The sequence below is a fragment of the Anopheles funestus genome, unplaced genomic scaffold, assembly GCF_943734845.2.
Source record: "Anopheles funestus unplaced genomic scaffold, idAnoFuneDA-416_04 scaffold_10_ctg1, whole genome shotgun sequence".
NCBI lineage: Eukaryota > Metazoa > Arthropoda > Insecta > Diptera > Culicidae > Anopheles > Anopheles funestus.
This window is the reverse complement of record NW_026045351.1, coordinates 643,684-661,816: the sequence shown is the minus strand read 5'-3', so window position 1 is coordinate 661,816 and position 18,133 is coordinate 643,684. Positions and strand designations below refer to the sequence as shown.

General features: G+C 46.9%; 1 long non-coding RNA gene across 1 annotated transcript in view; it reads left to right on the top strand.

Moving 5' to 3' along the window:
* The first annotated feature begins 1,042 nt into the window (after nt 1–1,042).
* Nucleotides 1,043–18,133, top strand: part of LOC125774466 (uncharacterized) — a 78,355-nt gene continuing 61,264 nt past the window's right edge. Inside the window, exons 1-3 of the long non-coding RNA XR_007420926.1 lie at nt 1,043–1,261; nt 3,879–4,592; nt 14,043–14,280. This is a non-coding gene — a long non-coding RNA (uncharacterized LOC125774466). The remainder of the gene's footprint in view (nt 1,262–3,878; nt 4,593–14,042; nt 14,281–18,133) is intronic.

The window sequence follows — 18,133 nt, the reverse complement described above, 5'->3', positions numbered from 1 at the left end:
GGTGTCTTGGCTAAGGTGTCTTGGCTAATGTGTCTTGGCTAATGTGTCTTGGCTAATGTGTCTCGGCTAATGTGTCTTGGCTAATGTGTCTTGGCTAAGGTGTCTTGGCTAAGGTGTCTTGGCTAATGTGTCTCGGCTAATGTGTCTTGGCTAAGGTGTCTTGGCTAAGGTGTCTTGGCTAAGGTGTCTTGGCTAATGTGTCTTGGCTAATGTGTCTCGGCTAAGGTGTGTTGGCTAATGTGTCTTGGCTAAGGTGTCTTGGCTAAGGTGTCTTGGCTAAGGTGTCTTGGCTAAGGTGTCTTGGCTAAGGTGTCTTGGCTAAGGTGTCTTGGCTAAGGTGTCTTGGCTAATGTGTTTTGGCTAAGGTGTCTTGGCTAAGGTGTCTTGGCTAAGGTGTCTTGGCTAAGGTGTCTTGGCTAAGGTGTCTCGGCTAAGGTGTCTTGGCTTAAGTGTCTCGGCTAAAGTGTCTTCGCTAAGGTGTCTTGGCTAATGTGTCTCGGCTAAGGTGTCTTGGCTAAGGTGTCTTGGCTAAGGTGTCTTGGCTAAGGTGTCTTGGCTAAGGTGTCTTGGCTAAGGTGTCTTGGCTAATGTGTCTTGGCTAAGGTGTCTTGGCTAAGGTGTCTTGGCTAAGGTGTCTTGGCTAATGTGTCTTGGCTAAGGTGTCTCGGCTAAGGTGTCTTGGCTTAAGTGTCTCGTCTAAAGTGTCTTCGCTTAGGTGTCTTGGCTAATGTGTCTCGGCTAAGGTGTCTTGGCTAATGTGTCATGGCTAAGGTGTCTTGGCTAAGGTGTCTTGGCTAAGGTGTCTTGGCTAAGGTGTCTTGGCTAATGTGTCTTGGCTAATGTGTCTTCTCTAAGGTGTCTTGGCTAATGTGTCTTGGCTAATGTGTCTTGGCTAAGGTGTCTTGGCTAATGTGTCTTGGCTAAAGTGTCTTGGCTAAGGTGTCTTGGCTAAGGTGTCTTGGCTAAGGTGTCTTGGCTAAGGTGTCTTGGCTAATGTGTCTTGGCTAATGTGTCTCGGCTAATGTGTCTTAGCTAAGGTGTCTTGGATAAGGTGTCTTGGCTAATGTGTCTTGGCTAAGGTGTCTTGGCTAATGTGTCTCGGCTAAGGTGTCTTGGCTAATGTGTCTTGGCTAATGTGTCTTGGCTAAGGTGTCTTGGCTAAGGTGTCTTGGCTAAGGTGTCTCGGCTAATGTGTCTTGGCTAATGTGTCTTGGCTAAGGTGTCTTGGCTAAGGTGTCTTGGCTAAGGTGTCTTGGCTTAGGTGTCTTGGCTAAGGTGTCTTGGCTAATGTGTCTCGGCTAAGGTGTCTTGGCTAATGTGTCTTGGCTAAGGTGTCTTGGCTAAGGTGTCTTGGCTAAGGTGTCTTGGCTAAGGTGTCTTGGCTAAGGTGTCTTGGCTAATGTGTCTTGGCTAATGTGTCTCGGCTAATGTGTCTTAGCTAAGGTGTCTTGGCTAAGGTGTCTTGGCTAATGTGTCTTGGCTAAGGTGTCTTGGCTAAGGTGTCTTGGCTAAGGTGTCTTGGTTAAGGTGTCTTGGCTAAGGTGTCTTGGCTAATGTGTCTCGGCTAAGGTGTCTCGGCTAAGGTGTCTTGGCTAAAGTGTCTTGGCTAATGTGTCTTGGCTAAGGTGTCTTGGCTAAGGTGTCTTGGCTAAGGTGTCTCGGCTAATGTGTCTTGGCTAATGTGTCTTGGCTAAGGTGTCTTGGCTAAGGTGTCTTGGCTAAGGTGTCTTGGCTAAGGTGTCTTGGCTAAGGTGTCTTGGCTAATGTGTCTTGGCTAAGGTGTCTTGGCTAAGGTGTCTTGGCTAAGGTGTCTTGGCTAATGTGTCTTGGCTAAGGTGTCTCGGCTAAGGTGTCTTGGCTTAAGTGTCTCGGCTAAAGTGTCTTCGCTAAGGTGTCTTGGCTAATGTGTCTCGGCTAAGGTGTCTTGGCTAATGTGTCTTGGCTAAGGTGTCTTGGCTAAGGTGTCTTGGCTAAGGTGTCTTGGCTAATGTGTCTTGGCTAAGGTGTCTTGGCTAAGGTGTCTTGGCTAAGGTGTCTTGGCTAATGTGTCTTGGCTAATGTGTCTCGGCTAATGTGTCTTAGCTAAGGTGTCTTGGCTAAGGTGTCTTGGCTAAGGTGTCTTGGCTAAGGTGTCTTGGCTAAGGTGTCTTGGCTAATGTGTCTCGGCTAATGTGTCTTGGCTAATGTGTCTTGGCTAAGGTGTCTTGGCTAAGGTGTCTTGGCTAAGGTGTCTTGGCTAAGGTGTCTTGGCTAATGTGTCTTGGCTAATGTGTTTGGCTAATGTGTCTTGGCTAAGGTGTCTTGGCCAAAGTGTCTTGGCTAAGGTGTCTTGGCTAAAGTGTCTTGGCTAATGTGTCTTGGCTAAGGTGTCTTGGCTAAGGTGTCTTGGCTAATGTGTCTTGGCTAATGTGTCTTGGCTAATGTGTCTTGGCTAATGTGTCTTGGCTAAGATGTCTTGGCTAAGGTGTCTTGGCTAAGGTGTCTTGGCTAAGGTGTCTTGGCTAAGGTGTCTTGGCTAAGGTGTCTTGGCTAAGGTGTCTTGGCTAAGGTGTCTTGGCTAATGTGTCTCGGCTAATGTGTCTTGGCTAAGGTGTCTTGGCTAATGTGTCTCGGCTAATGTGTCTTGGCTAAGGTGTCTCGGCTAATGTGTCTTGGCTAAGGTGTCTTGGCTAAGGTGTCTTGGCCAAGGTGTCTTGGCTAAGGTGTCTTGGCTAATGTGTCTTGGCTAATGTGTCTCGGCTAAGGTGTCTTGGCTAATGTGTCTTGGCTAAGGTGTCTTGGCTAAGGTGTCTTGGCTAAGGTGTCTTGGCTAAGGTGTCTTGGCTAAGGTGTCTTGGCTAAGGTGTCTTGGCTAAGGTGTCTTGGCTAATGTGTCTTGGCTAAGGTGTCTTGGCTAAGGTGTCTTGGCTAATGTGTCTCGGCTAAGGTGTCTTGGCTAAGGTGTCTTGGCTAATGTGTCTCGGCTAAAGTGTCTTGGCTAAGGTGTCTTGGCTAATGTGTCTTGGCTAAGGTGTCTTGGCTAAGGTGTCTTGGCTAAGGTGTCTTGGCTAATGTGTCTCGGCTAAGGTGTCTTGGCTAATGTGTCTTGGCTAAGGTGTCTTGGCTAAGGTGTCTTGGCTAAGGTGTCTTGGCTAAGGTGTCTTGGCTAAGGTGTCTTGGCTAAGGTGTCTTGGCTAAGGTGTCTTGGCTAATGTGTCTTGGCTAAGGTGTCTTGGCTAAGGTGTCTTGGCTAAGGTGTCTTGGCTAAGGTGTCTTGGCTAATGTGTCTTGGCTAATGTGTCTTGGCTAAAGTGTCTTGGCTAATGTGTCTTGGCTAAGGTGTCTTGGCTTATGTGTCTTGGCTAAGGTGTCTTGGCTAAGGTGTCTTGGCTAAGGTGTCTTGGCTAATGTGTCTTGGCTAATGTGTCTTGGCTAATGTGTCTTGGCTAAGGTGTCTTGGCTAATGTGTCTCGGCTAAGGTGTCTTGGCTAAGGTGTCTTGGCTAATGTGTCTTGGCTCAGGTGTCTTGGCTAAGGTGTCTTGGCTAATGTGTCTTGGCTAAGGTGTCTTGGCTAAGGTGTCTTGGCTAAGGTGTCTTGGCTAAGGTGTCTTGGCTAATGTGTCTTGGCTAAGGTGTCTTGGCTAAGGTGTCTCGGCTAAGGTGTCTTGGCTAAGGTGTCTTGGCTAAGGTGTCTTGGCTAAGGTGTCTTGGCTAAGGTGTCTTGGCTAAGGTGTCTTGGCTAAGGTGTCTTGGCTAAGGTGTCTTGGCTAAGGTGTCTTGGCTAATGTGTCTTGGCTAAGGTGTCTTGGCTAAGGTGTCTTGGCTAAGGTGTCTTGGCTAAGGTGTCTTGGCTAAGGTGTCTTGGCTAAAGTGTCTTGGCTAAAGTGTCTTGGCTTAGGTGTCTTGGCTAATGTGTCTCGAATAAGGTGTCTTGGCTAAGGTGTCTTGGCTAATGTGTCTTGGCTAATGTGTCTTGGCTAATGTGTCTTGGCTAATGTGTCTTGGCTAAGGTGTCTTGGCTAAGGTGTCTTGGCTAAGGTGTCTTGGCTAACGTGTCTTGGCTAAGGTGTCTTGGCTAATGTGTCTTGGCTAATGTGTCTCGGCTAAGGTGTCTTGGCTAATGTGTCTCGGCTAAGGTGTCTTGGCTAAGGTGTCTTGGCTAAAGTGTCTTGGCTAAGGTGTCTTGGCTAAGGTGTCTCGGCTAAGGTGTCTTGGCTAATGTGTCTTGGCTAAGGTGTCTTGGCTAAGGTGTCTTGGCTAATTTGTCTCGGCTAAGGTGTCTTGGCTAATGTGTCTTGGCTAAGGTGTCTTGGCTAAGGTGTCTTGGCTAAGGTGTCTTGGCTAAGGTGTCTTGGCTAAGGTGTCTTGGCTAAGGTGTCTTGGCTAATGTGTCTCGGCCAAAGTGTCTTGGCTAAGGTGTCTTGGCTAAAGTGTCTTGGCTAATGTGTCTCGGCTAAGGTGTCTTGGCTAAGGTGTCTTGGCTAAGGTGTCTTGGCTAAGGTGTCTTGGCTAATGTGTCTCGGCTAAGGTGTCTTGGCTAATGTGTCTTGGCTAAGGTGTCTTGGCTAAGATGTCTTGGCTAAGGTGTCTTGGCTAAGGTGTCTTGGCTAAGGTGTCTTGGCTAATGTGTCTCGGCTAATGTGTCTTGGCTAAGGTGTCTTGGCTAATGTGTCTCGGCTAATGTGTCTTGGCTAAGGTGTCTCGGCTAATGTGTCTTGGCTAAGGTGTCTTGGCTAAGGTGTCTTGGCTAAGGTGTCTTGGCTAAGGTGTCTTGGCTAAGGTGTCTTGGCTAAGGTGTCTTGGCTAAGGTGTCTTGGCTAAGGTGTCTTGGCTAAGGTGTCTTGGCTAAGGTGTCTTGGCTAATGTGTCTTGGCTAATGTGTCTCGGCTAAGGTGTCTTGGCTAATGTGTCTTGGCTAAGGTGTCTTGGCTAAGGTGTCTTGGCTAAGGTGTCTTGGCTAAGGTGTCTCGGCTAAGGTGTCTTGGCTAATGTGTCTTGGCTAAGGTGTCTTGGCTAAGGTGTCTTGGCTAATTTGTCTCGGCTAAGGTGTCTTGGCTAATGTGTCTTGGCTAAGGTGTCTTGGCTAAGGTGTCTCGGCTAATGTGTCTTGGCTAAGGTGTCTCGGCTAATGTGTCTTGGCTAAGGTGTCTTGGCTAAGGTGTCTTGGCTAAGGTGTCTTGGCTAAGGTGTCTTGGCTAAGGTGTCTTGGCTAAGGTGTCTTGGCTAATGTGTCTCGGCTAATGTGTCTTGGCTAAGGTGTCTTGGCTAATGTGTCTCGGCTAATGTGTCTTGGCTAAGGTGTCTCGGCTAATGTGTCTTGGCTAAGGTGTCTTGGCTAAGGTGTCTTGGCTAAGGTGTCTTGGCTAAGGTGTCTTGGCTAAGGTGTCTTGGCTAAGGTGTCTTGGCTAAGGTGTTTTGGCTAAGGTGTCTTGGCTAAGGTGTCTTGGCTAAGGTGTCTTGGCTAATGTGTCTTGGCTAAGGTGTCTTGGCTAAGGTGTCTTGGCTAAGGTGTCTTGGCTAAGGTGTCTTGGCTAAGGTGTCTTGGCTAAGGTGTCTTGGCTAAGGTGTCTTGGCTAAGGTGTCTTGGCTAAGGTGTCTTGGCTAATGTGTCTTGGCTAAGGTGTCTTGGCTAATGTGTCTTGGCTAAGGTGTCTTGGCTAAGGTGTCTTGGCTAAGGTGTCTCGGCTAATGTGTCTTGGCTAATGTGTCTTGGCTAAGGTGTCTTGGCTAAGGTGTCTTGGCTAAGGTGTCTTGGCTAAGGTGTCTTGGCTAAGGTGTCTTGGCGAAGGTGTCTTGGCTAAGGTGTCTTGGCTAATGAGTCTCGGCTAAGGTGTCTTGGCTAATGTGTCTCGGCTAATGTGTCTCGGCTAATGTGTCTTGGCTAAGGTGTCTTGGCTAAGGTGTCTTGGCTAATGTGTCTTGGCTAATGTGTCTTGGCTAATGTGTCTTCTCTAAGGTGTCTTGGCTAACGTGTCTTGGCTAACGTGTCTTGGCTAAGGTGTCTTGGCTAATGTGTCTTGGCTAATGTGTCTCGGTTAAGGTGTCTTGGCTAATGTGTCTTGGCTAAGGTGTCTTGGCTAAGGTGTCTTGGCTAAGGTGTCTTGGCTAAGGTGTCTTGGCTAAGGTGTCGTGGCTAAGGTGTCTTGGCTAATGTGTCTTGGCTAAGGTGTCTTGGCTAAGGTGTCTTGGCTAAGGTGTCTTGGCTAATGTTTCTCGGCTAAGGTGTCTTGGCTAAAGTGTCTTGGCTAATGTGTCTCGGCTAAGGTGTCTTGGCTAATGTGTCTTGGCTAAGGTGTCTTGGCTAAGGTGTCTTGGCTAAGGTGTCTTGGCTAAGGTGTCTTGGCTAAGGTGTCTTGGCTAATGTGTCTCGGCTAAGGTGTCTTGGCTAATGTATCTTGGCTAAAGTGTCTTGGCTAAAGTGTCTTGGCTAATGTGTCTCAGTTAATGTGTCTTGGCTAATGTGTCTTGGCTAAGGTGTCTTGGCTAAGGTGTCTTGGCTAAGGTGTCTTGGCTAAAGTGTCTTGGCTAATGTGTCTTGGCTAAGGTGTCTTGGCTAAGGTGTCTTGGCTAAAGTGTCTTGGCTAATGTGTCTTGGCTAAGGTGTCTTGGCTAAGGTGTCTTGGCTAAAGTGTCTTGGCTAATGTGTCTTGGCTAAGGTGTCTTGGCTAAAGTGTCTTGGCTAAGGTGTCTTGGCTTAAGTGTCTCGGCTAAAGTGTCTTCGCTAAGGTGTCTTGGCTAATGTGTCTCGGCTAAGGTGTCTTGGCTAATGTGTCTTGGCTAAGGTGTCTTGGCTAAGGTGTCTTGGCTAAGGTGTCTTGGCTAAGGTGTCTTGGCTAAGGTGTCTTGGCTAAGGTGTCTTGGCTAAGGTGTCTTGGCTAATGTGTCTTGGCTAATGTGTCTTGGCTAAGGTGTCTTGGCTAATGTGTCTTGGCTAAGGTGTCTTGGCTAATGTGTCTTGGCTAATGTGTCTTGGCTAAGGTGTCTTGGCTAAGGTGTCTTGGCTAATGTGTCTTGGCTAAAGTGTCTTGGCTAATGTGTCTTGGCTAAGGTGTCTTGGCTAATGTGTCTCGGCTAAGGTGTCTTGGCTAATGTGTCTTGGCTAATGTGTCTTGGCTAAGGTGTCTTGGCTAAGGTGTCTTGGCTAAGGTGTCTCGGCTAATGTGTCTTGGCTAAGGTGTCTTGGCTTATGTGTCTTGGCTAATGTGTCTTGGCTAAGGTGTCTTGGCTAAGGTGTCTTGGCTAATGTGTCTTGGCTAAAATGTCTTGGCTAAGGTGTCTTGGCTAAGGTGTCTTGGCTAATGTGTCTTGGCTAATGTGTCTTGGATAATGTGTCTCGGCTAAGGTGTCTTGGCTAATGTGTCTTGGCTAATGTGTCTTGGCTAAGGTGTCTTGGCTAATGTGTCGTGTTTAATGTGTCTTGGCTAATGTGTCTTGGCTAAAGTGTCTTGGCTAATGTGTCTTGGCTAATGTGTCTTGGCTAATGTGTCTTGGCTAATGTGTCTTGGCTAATGTGTCTTGGCTAATGTGTCTTGGCTAAGGTGTCTGGGCTAATGTGTCTCGGCTAATGTGTCTTGGCTAAGGTGTCTTGGCTAAGGTGTCTTGGCTAATGTGTCTCGGCTAATGTGTCTTGGCTAATGTGTCTCGGCTAATGTGTCTTGGCTGAGGTGTCTTGGCTAATGTGTCTTGGCTAAGGTGTCTTGGCTAAGGAGTCTGGGCTAATGTGTCTTGGCTAAGGTGTCTTGGCTAATGTGTCTTGGCTAATGTGTCTTGGCTAAGGTGTCTTGGCTAAGGTGTCTTGGCTAAGGTGTCTTGGCTAATGTGTCTTGGCTAATGTGTCTTGGCTAAGGTGTCTTGGCTAAGGTGTCTTGGCTAAGGTGTCTGGGCTAATGTGTCTCGGCTAATGTGGCTTGGCTAATGTGTCTTGGCTAATGTGTCTTGGCTAATGTGTCTTGGCTAAGGTGTCTTGGCTAATGTGTCGTGGCTAATGTGTCTTGGCTAATGTGTCTTTGCTAATGTGTCTCGGCTAAGGTGTCTTGGCTAATGTGTCTTGGCTAATGTGTCTTGGCTAATGTGTCTTGGCTAAAGTGTCTTGGCTAATGTGTCTTGGCTAATGTGTCTTGGCTAAGGTGTCTTGGCTAATGTGTCTTGGCTAAGGTGTCTTGGCTAAGGTGTCTTGGCTAAGGTGTCTTGGCTAATGTGTCTCGGCTAATGTGTCTTGGCTAAGGTGTCTTGGCTAATGTGTCTCGGCTAAGGTGTCTTGGCTAATGTGTCTTGGCTAATGTGTCTTGGCTAAGGTGTCTTGGCTAATGTGTCGTGGCTAATCTGTCGTGGCTAATGTGTCTTGGCTAATGTGTCTTGGCTAATGTGTCTCGGTTAAGGTGTCTTGGCTAATGTGTCTTGGCTAAGGTGTCTTGGCTAAGGTGTCTTGGCTAAGATGTCTTGGCTAAGGTGTCTTGGCTAAGGTGTCTTGGCTAAGGTGTCTTGGCTAATGTGTCTTGGCTAATGTGTCTCGGCTAAGGTGTCTTGGCTAATGTGTCTTGGCTAATGTGTCTTGGCTAAGGTGTCTTGGCTAAGGTGTCTTGGCTAAAGTGTCTTGGCTAAGGTGTCTTGGCTAAGGTGTTTTGGCTAAGGTGTCTTGGCTAATGTGTCTTGGCTAAGGTGTCTTGGCTAAGGTGTCTTGGCTAAAGTGTCTTGGCTAATGTGTCTTGGCTAAGGTGTCCTGGCTAAAGTGTCTTGGCTAAGGTGTCTTGGCTAAGGTGTCTTGGCTAAGGTGTCTTGGCTAAGGTGTCTTGGCTAATGTGTCTCGGCTAAGGTGTCTTGGCTAATGTGTCTTGGCTAAGGTGTCATGGCTAAGGTGTCTCGGCTAAGGTGTCTTGGCTAAGGTGTCTTGGCTAAGGTGTCTTGGCTAAGGTGTCTCGGCTAAGGTGTCTTGGCTAAAGTGTCTTGGCTAATGTGTCTTTTCTAATGTGTCTTGGCTAATGTGTCTTGGCTAATGTGTCTTGGCTAATGTGTCTTGGCTAAGGTGTCTTGGCTAATGTGTCTTGGCTAAGGTGTCTAGGCTAAGGTGTCTTGGCTAATGTGTCTTGGCTAAGGTGTCTGGGCTAATGTGTCTTGGCTAAGGTGTCTTGGCTTATGTGTCTTGGCTAAGGTGTCTTGGCTAATGTGTCGTGGCTAATGTGTCTTGGCTAATGTGTCTCGGCTAAGGTGTCTTGGCTAAGGTGTCTTGGCTAAGGTGTCTTGGCTAAGGTGTCTTGGCTAAGGTGTCTTGGCTAATGTGTCTTGGCTAATGTGTCTTGGCTAAGGTGTCTTGGCTAAGGTGTCTTGGCTAATGTGTCTCGGCTAAGGTGTCTTGGCTAATGTGTCTTGGCTAATGTGTCTTGGCTAAGGTGTCTTGGCTAATGTGTCGTGGCTAATCTGTCGTGGCTAATGTGTCTTGGCTAATGTGTCTTGGCTAATGTGTCTCGGTTAAGGTGTCTTGGCTAATGTGTCTTGGCTAAGGTGTCTTGGCTAAGGTGTCTTGGCTAAGATGTCTTGGCTAAGGTGTCTTGGCTAAGGTGTCTTGGCTAATGTGTCTTGGCTAATGTGTCTTGGCTAATGTGTTTCGGCTAAGGTGTCTTGGCTAATGTGTCTTGGCTAATGTGTCTTGGCTAAGGTGTCTTGGCTAATGTGTCTTGGCTAAGGTGTCTGGGCTAATGTGTCTTGGCTAAGGTGTCTTGGCTTATGTGTCTTGGCTAATGTGTCTTGGCTAATGTGTCTTGGCTAAGGTGTCTTGGCTAATGTGTCTTGGCTAAAGTGTCTTGGCTAATGTGTCTTGGCTAATGTGTCTTGGCTAAGGTGTCTGGGCTAATGTGTCTTGGCTAAGGTGTCTTTTCTTATGTGTCTTGGCTAATGTGTCTTGGCTAAGGTGTCTTGGCTAAGGTGTCTTGGCTAATGTGTCTTGGCTAAGGTGTCTTGGCTAAGGTGTCTTGGCTAAGGTGTCTTGGCTAATGTGTCTTGGCTAATGTGTCTTGGCTAATGTGTCTCGGCTAAGGTGTCTTGGCTAATGTGTCTTGGCTAATGTGTCTTGGCTAAGGTGTCTTGGCTAATGTGTCGTGTTTAATGTGTCTTGGCTAATGTGTCTTGGCTAAAGTGTCTTGGCTAATGTGTCTTGGCTAATGTGTCTTGGCTAATGTGTCTTGGCTAATGTGTCTTGGCTAATGTGTCTTGGCTAATGTGTCTTGGCTAAGGTGTCTGGGCTAATGTGTCTCGGCTAATGTGTCTTGGCTAAGGTGTCTTGGCTAAGGTGTCTTGGCTAATGTGTCTCGGCTAATGTGTCTTGGCTAATGTGTCTCGGCTAATGTGTCTTGGCTGAGGTGTCTTGGCTAATGTGTCTTGGCTAAGGTGTCTTGGCTAAGGAGTCTGGGCTAATGTGTCTTGGCTAAGGTGTCTTGGCTAATGTGTCTTGGCTAAGGTGTCTTGGCTAAGGTGTCTTGGCTAAGGTGTCTGGGCTAATGTGTCTCGGCTAATGTGTCTTGGCTAAGGTGTCTTGGCTAATGTGTCTCGGCTAAGGTGTCTTGGCTAATGTGTCTTGGCTAATGTGTCTTGGCTAAGGTGTCTTGGCTAATGTGTCGTGGCTAATGTGTCTTGGCTAATGTGTCTTTGCTAATGTGTCTCGGCTAAGGTGTCTTGGCTAATGTGTCTTGGCTAATGTGTCTTGGCTAATGTGTCTTGGCTAAAGTGTCTTGGCTAATGTGTCTTGGCTAATGTGTCTTGGCTAAGGTGTCTTGGCTAATGTGTCTTGGCTAAGGTGTCTTGGCTAAGGTGTCTTGGCTAAGGTGTCTGGGCTAATGTGTCTCGGCTAATGTGTCTTGGCTAAGGTGTCTTGGCTAATGTGTCTCGGCTAAGGTGTCTTGGCTAATGTGTCTTGGCTAATGTGTCTTGGCTAAGGTGTCTTGGCTAATGTGTCGTGGCTAATCTGTCGTGGCTAATGTGTCTTGGCTAATGTGTCTTGGCTAAAGTGTCTTGGCTAATGTGTCTTGGCTAATGTGTCTTGGCTAATGTGTCTTGGCTAATGTGTCTTGGCTAATGTGTCTTGGCTAAGGTGTCTTGGCTAATATGTCGTGGCTAATGTGTCTTGGCTAATGTGTCTTGGCTAAGGTGTCTTGGCTAATGTGTCTTGGCTAATGTGTCGTGGCTAATGTGTCTTGGCTAATGTGTCTTGGCTAAAGTGTTTTGGCTAATGTGTCTTGGCTAATGTGTCTTGGCTAAGGTGTCTCGGCTAATGTGTCTGGGCTAATGTGTCTTGGCTAAGGTGTCTAAGCTTATGTGTCTTGGCTAATGTGTCTTGGCTAAGGTGTCTTGGCTAAGGTGTCTTGGCTAATGTGTCTTGGCTAAGGTGTCTTGGCTAAGGTGTCTTGGCTAAGGTGTCTTGGCTAATGTGTCTTGGCTAATGTGTCTTGGCTAATGTGTCTCGGCTAAGGTGTCTTGGCTAATGTGTCTTGGCTAATGTGTCTTGGCTAAGGTGTCTTGGCTAATGTGTCGTGTTTAATGTGTCTTGGCTAATGTGTCTTGGCTAAAGTGTCTTGGCTAATGTGTCTTGGCTAATGTGTCTTGGCTAATGTGTCTTGGCTAATGTGTCTTGGCTAAGGTGTCTTGGCTAATGTGTCTTGGCTAAGGTGTCTTGGCTAAGGTGTCTTGGCTAATGTGTCGTGGCTAATGTGTCTTGGCTAATGTGTCTTGGCTAAAGTGTCTTGGCTAATGTGTCTTGGCTAATGTGTCTTGGCTAATGTGTCTTGGCTAATGTGTCTTGGCTAAGGTGTCTTGGCTAATGTGTCTTGGCTAAGGTGTCTTGGCTAAGGTGTCTTGGCTAATGTGTCGTGGCTAATGTGTCTTGGCTAATGTGTCTTGGCTAAAGTGTCTTGGCTAATGTGTCTTGGCTAAGGTGTCTTGGCTAATGTGTCTTGGCTAATGTGTCTTGGCTAATGTGTCTTGGCTAATGTGTCTTGGCTAATGTGTCTTGGCTAATGTGTCTTGGCTAATGTGTCTTGGCTAAGGTGTCTGGGCTAATGTGTCTCGGCTAATGTGTCTTGGCTAAGGTGTCTTGGCTAAGGTGTCTTGGCTAATGTGTCTTAGCTAAGGTGTCTTGGCTAAGGTGTCTTGGCTAATGTGTCTTGGCTAATGTGTCTTTGCTAATGTGTCTCGGCTAAGGTGTCTTGGCTAATGTGTCTTGGCTAATGTGTCTTGGCTAAGGTGTCTTAGCTAATGTGTCTTAGCTAAGGTGTCTTGGCTAAGGTGTCTTGGCTAATGTTTCTCGGCTAAGGTGTCTTGGCTAATGTGTCTCGGCTAAGGTGTCTTGGCTAATGTGTCTTGGCTAAGGTGTCTTGGCTAATGTGTCTTGGCTAATGTGTCTTGGCTAATGTGTCTTGGCTAAGGTGTCTTGGCTAAGGTGTCTTGGCTAATGTGTCTTGGCTAAGGTGTCTTGGCTAATGTGTCTTGGCTTATGTGTCTTGGCTAAGGTGTCTTGGCTAATGTGTCTCGGCTAATGTGTCTTGGCTAATGTGTCTTGGCTAAGGTGTCTTGGCTAAGGTGTCTTGGCTAATGTGTCTTGGCTAAGGTGTCTTGGCTAAGGTGTCTTGGCTAAGGTGTCTTGGCTAATGTGTCTTGGCTAAGGTGTCTTGGCTAAGGTGTCTTGGCTAAGGTGTCTTGGCTTATGTGTCTTGGCTAATGTGTCTTGGCTAAGGTGTCTTGGCTAATGTGTCTCGGCTAATGTGTCTTGGCTAAGGTGTCTTGGCTAAGGTGTCTTGGCTAAGGTGTTTAGGCTAATGTGTCTTGGCTAAGGTGTCTGGGCTAATGTGTCTCGGCTAATGTGTCTTGGCTAAGGTGTCTTGGCTTATGTGTCTTGGCTAAGGTGTCTTGGCTAATGTGTCTTGGCTAAGGTGTCTTGGCTAATGTGTCTTGGCTAAGGTGTCTTGGCTAATGTGTCTTGGCTAATGTGTCTTTGCTAATGTGTCTCGGCTAAGGTGTCTTGGCTAATGTGTCTTGGCTAATGTGTCTTGGCTAAGGTGTCTTAGCTAATGTGTCTTGGCTAATGTGTCTCGGCTAAGGTGTCTTGGCTAAAGTGTCTTGGCTAATGTGTCTTGGCTTATGTGTCTTGGCTAAGGTGTCTTGGCTAATGTGTCTTGGCTAAGGTGTCTTGGCTAATGTGTCTTGGCTAATGTGTCTTGGCTAAGGTGTCTTGGCTAATGTGTCTCGGCTAAGGTGTCTTGGCTAATGTGTCTTGGCTAAGGTGTCTTGGCTAATGTGTCTTGGCTAAGGTGTCTTGGCTAATGTGTCTTGGCTAAGGTGTCTTGGCTAATGTGTCTGGGCTAATGTGTCTTGGCTAATGTGTCTCGGCTAAGGTGTCTTGGCTAAAGTGTCTTGGCTAATGTGTCTTGGCTTATGTGTCTTGGCTAAGGTGTCTTGGCTAATGTGTCTTGGCTAAGGTGTCTTGGCTAATGTGTCTTGGCTAATGTGTCTTGGCTAAGGTGTCTTGGCTAATGTGTCTCGGCTAAGGTGTCTTGGCTAATGTGTCTTGGCTAAGGTGTCTTGGCTAATGTGTCTTGGCTAAGGTGTCTTGGCTAATGTGTCTTGGCTAAGGTGTCTTGGCTAATGTGTCTTGGCTAATGTGTCTTGGCTAAGGTGTCTTGGCTAATGTGTCTCGGCTAATGTGTCTTGGCTAAGGTGTCTTGGCTAAGGTGTCTTGGCTAAGGTGTCTAGGCTAATGTGTCTTGGCTAATGTGTCTTGGCTAAAGTGTCTTGGCTTATGTGTCTTGGCTAATGTGTCTTGGCTAAAGTGTCTTGGCTAAGGTTTCTTGGCTAATGTGTCTTGGCTAAGGTGTCCTGGCTAATGTGTCTTGGCTAATGTGTCTTGGCTAATGTGTCTTGGCTAATGTGTCTCGGCTAAGGTGTCTTGGCTAATGTGTCTTGGCTAAGTTGTCTTGGCTAAGGTGTCTTGGCTAATGTGTGGTGGCTAATGTGTCTTGGCTAATGTGTCTTGGCTAAAGTGTCTTGGCTAATGTGTCTTGGCTAATGTGTCTCGGCTAAGGTGTCTTGGCTAATGTGTCTCGGCTAATGTGTCTTGGCTAATGTGTCTTGGCTAATGTGTCTTGGCTAATGTGTCTTGGCTAAGGTGTCTTGGCTAATGTGTCTTGGCTAAGGTGTCTTGGCAAAGGTGTCTTGGCTTATGTGTCTTGGCTAAGGTGTCTTGGCTAAGGTGTCTTGGCTAAGGTGTCTCGGCTAATGTGTCTCGGCTAATGTGTCTCGGCTAATGTGTCTTGGCTAAGGTGTCTTGGCTAATGTGTCTTGGCTAAGGTGTCTTGGCTAATGTGTCATGGCTAAGGTGTCTTGGCTTAGGTGTCTTGGCTAATGTGTCTTGGCTAAGGTGTCTCGGCTAAGGTGTCTAGGCTAATGTGTCTTGGCTAATGTGTCTTGGCTAAGGTGTCTTGGCTAATGTGTCTTGGCTAATGTGTCTTGGCTAAGGTGTCTTGGCTAAGGTGTCTTGGCTAATGTGTCTCGGCTAAGGTGTCTTGGCTAATGTGTCTTGGCTAATGTGTCTTGGCTAAGGTGTCTTGGCTAATGTGTCGTGGCTAATGTGTCTTGGCTAATGTGTCTTTGCTAATGTGTCTCGGCTAAGGTGTCTTGGCTAATGTGTCTTGGCTAATGTGTCTTGGCTAATGTGTCTTGGCTAAAGTGTCTTGGCTAATGTGTCTTGGCTAATGTGTCTTGGCTAAGGTGTCTTGGCTAATGTGTCTTGGCTAAGGTGTCTTGGCTAAGGTGTCTTGGCTAAGGTGTCTGGGCTAATGTGTCTCGGCTAATGTGTCTTGGCTAAGGTGTCTTGGCTAATGTGTCTCGGCTAAGGTGTCTTGGCTAATGTGTCTTGGCTAATGTGTCTTGGCTAAGGTGTCTTGGCTAATGTGTCGTGGCTAATCTGTCGTGGCTAATGTGTCTTGGCTAATGTGTCTTGGCTAAAGTGTCTTGGCTAATGTGTCTTGGCTAATGTGTCTTGGCTAATGTGTCTTGGCTAATGTGTCTTGGCTAATGTGTCTTGGCTAAGGTGTCTTGGCTAATATGTCGTGGCTAATGTGTCTTGGCTAATGTGTCTTGGCTAAGGTGTCTTGGCTAATGTGTCTTGGCTAATGTGTCGTGGCTAATGTGTCTTGGCTAATGTGTCTTGGCTAAAGTGTTTTGGCTAATGTGTCTTGGCTAATGTGTCTTGGCTAAGGTGTCTCGGCTAATGTGTCTGGGCTAATGTGTCTTGGCTAAGGTGTCTAAGCTTATGTGTCTTGGCTAATGTGTCTTGGCTAAGGTGTCTTGGCTAAGGTGTCTTGGCTAATGTGTCTTGGCTAAGGTGTCTTGGCTAAGGTGTCTTGGCTAAGGTGTCTTGGCTAATGTGTCTTGGCTAATGTGTCTTGGCTAATGTGTCTCGGCTAAGGTGTCTTGGCTAATGTGTCTTGGCTAATGTGTCTTGGCTAAGGTGTCTTGGCTAATGTGTCGTGTTTAATGTGTCTTGGCTAATGTGTCTTGGCTAAAGTGTCTTGGCTAATGTGTCTTGGCTAATGTGTCTTGGCTAATGTGTCTTGGCTAATGTGTCTTGGCTAAGGTGTCTTGGCTAATGTGTCTTGGCTAAGGTGTCTTGGCTAAGGTGTCTTGGCTAATGTGTCGTGGCTAATGTGTCTTGGCTAATGTGTCTTGGCTAAAGTGTCTTGGCTAATGTGTCTTGGCTAATGTGTCTTGGCTAATGTGTCTTGGCTAATGTGTCTTGGCTAAGGTGTCTTGGCTAATGTGTCTTGGCTAAGGTGTCTTGGCTAAGGTGTCTTGGCTAATGTGTCGTGGCTAATGTGTCTTGGCTAATGTGTCTTGGCTAAAGTGTCTTGGCTAATGTGTCTTGGCTAAGGTGTCTTGGCTAATGTGTCTTGGCTAATGTGTCTTGGCTAATGTGTCTTGGCTAATGTGTCTTGGCTAATGTGTCTTGGCTAATGTGTCTTGGCTAATGTGTCTTGGCTAAGGTGTCTGGGCTAATGTCTCTCGGCTAATGTGTCTTGGCTAAGGTGTCTTGGCTAAGGTGTCTTGGCTAATGTGTCTTAGCTAAGGTGTCTTGGCTAAGGTGTCTTGGCTAATGTGTCTTGGCTAATGTGTCTTTGCTAATGTGTCTCGGCTAAGGTGTCTTGGCTAATGTGTCTTGGCTAATGTGTCTTGGCTAAGGTGTCTTAGCTAATGTGTCTTAGCTAAGGTGTCTTGGCTAAGGTGTCTTGGCTAATGTTTCTCGGCTAAGGTGTTTTGGCTAATGTGTCTCGGCTAAGGTGTCTTGGCTAATGTGTCTTGGCTAAGGTGTCTTGGCTAATGTGTCTTGGCTAATGTGTCTTGGCTAATGTGTCTTGGCTAAGGTGTCTTGGCTAAGGTGTCTTGGCTAATGTGTCTTGGCTAAGGTGTCTTGGCTAATGTGTCTTGGCTTATGTGTCTTGGCTAAGGTGTCTTGGCTAATGTGTCTCGGCTAATGTGTCTTGGCTAATGTGTCTTGGCTAAGGTGTCTTGGCTAAGGTGTCTTGGCTAATGTGTCTTGGCTAAGGTGTCTTGGCTAAGGTGTCTTGGCTAAGGTGTCTTGGCTAATGTGTCTTGGCTAAGGTGTCTTGGCTAAGGTGTCTTGGCTAAGGTGTCTTGGCTTATGTGTCTTGGCTAATGTGTCTTGGCTAAGGTGTCTTGGCTAATGTGTCTCGGCTAATGTGTCTTGGCTAAGGTGTCTTGGCTAAGGTGTCTTGGCTAAGGTGTTTAGGCTAATGTGTCTTGGCTAAGGTGTCTGGGCTAATGTGTCTCGGCTAATGTGTCTTGGCTAAGGTGTCTTGGCTTATGTGTCTTGGCTAAGGTGTCTTGGCTAATGTGTCTTGGCTAAGGTGTCTTGGCTAATGTGTCTTGGCTAAGGTGTCTTGGCTAATGTGTCTTGGCTAATGTGTCTTTGCTAATGTGTCTCGGCTAAGGTGTCTTGGCTAATGTGTCTTGGCTAATGTGTCTTGGCTAAGGTGTCTTAGCTAATGTGTCTTAGCTAAGGTGTCTTGGCTAATGTGTCTTGGCTAAGGTGTCTTGGCTAATGTGTCTTGGCTAAGGTGTCTTGGCTAATGTGTCTTGGCTAAGGTGTCTTGGCTAATGTGTCTTGGCTAATGTGTCTTGGCTAAGGTGTCTTGGCTAATGTGTCTCGGCTAATGTGTCTTGGCTAAGGTGTCTTGGCTAAGGTGTCTTGGCTAAGGTGTCTAGGCTAATGTGTCTTGGCTAATGTGTCTTGGCTAAAGTGTCTTGGCTTATGTGTCTTGGCTAATGTGTCTTGGCTAAAGTGTCTTGGCTAAGGTTTCTTGGCTAATGTGTCTTGGCTAAGGTGTCCTGGCTAATGTGTCTTGGCTAATGTGTCTTGGCTAATGTGTCTTGGCTAATGTGTCTCGGCTAAGGTGTCTTGGCTAATGTGTCTTGGCTAAGTTGTCTTGGCTAAGGTGTCTTGGCTAATGTGTGGTGGCTAATGTGTCTTGGCTAATGTGTCTTGGCTAAAGTGTCTTGGCTAATGTGTCTTGGCTAATGTGTCTCGGCTAAGGTGTCTTGGCTAATGTGTCTCGGCTAATGTGTCTTGGCTAATGTGTCTTGGCTAATGTGTCTTGGCTAATGTGTCTTGGCTAAGGTGTCTTGGCTAATGTGTCTTGGCTAATGTGTCTTGGCAAAGGTGTCTTGGCTTATGTGTCTTGGCTAAGGTGTCTTGGCTAAGGTGTCTTGGCTAATGTGTCTCGGCTAATGTGTCTCGGCTAATGTGTCTCGGCTAATGTGTCTTGGCTAAGGTGTCTTGGCTAATGTGTCTTGGCTAAGGTGTCTTGGCTAATGTGTCATGGCTAAGGTGTCTTGGCTTAGGTGTCTTGGCTAATGTGTCTTGGCTAATGTGTCTCGGCTAAGGTGTCTAGGCTAATGTGTCTTGGCTAATGTGTCTTGGCTAAGGTGTCTTGGCTAATGTGTCTTGGCTAATGTGTCTTGGCTAAGGTGTCTTGGCTAAGGTTTCTTGGCTAATGTGTCTTGGCTAAGGTGTCTTGGCTAATGTGTCTTGGCTAATGTGTCTTGGCTAATGTGTCTTGGCTAATGTGTCTCGGCTAAGGTGTCTTGGCTAATGTG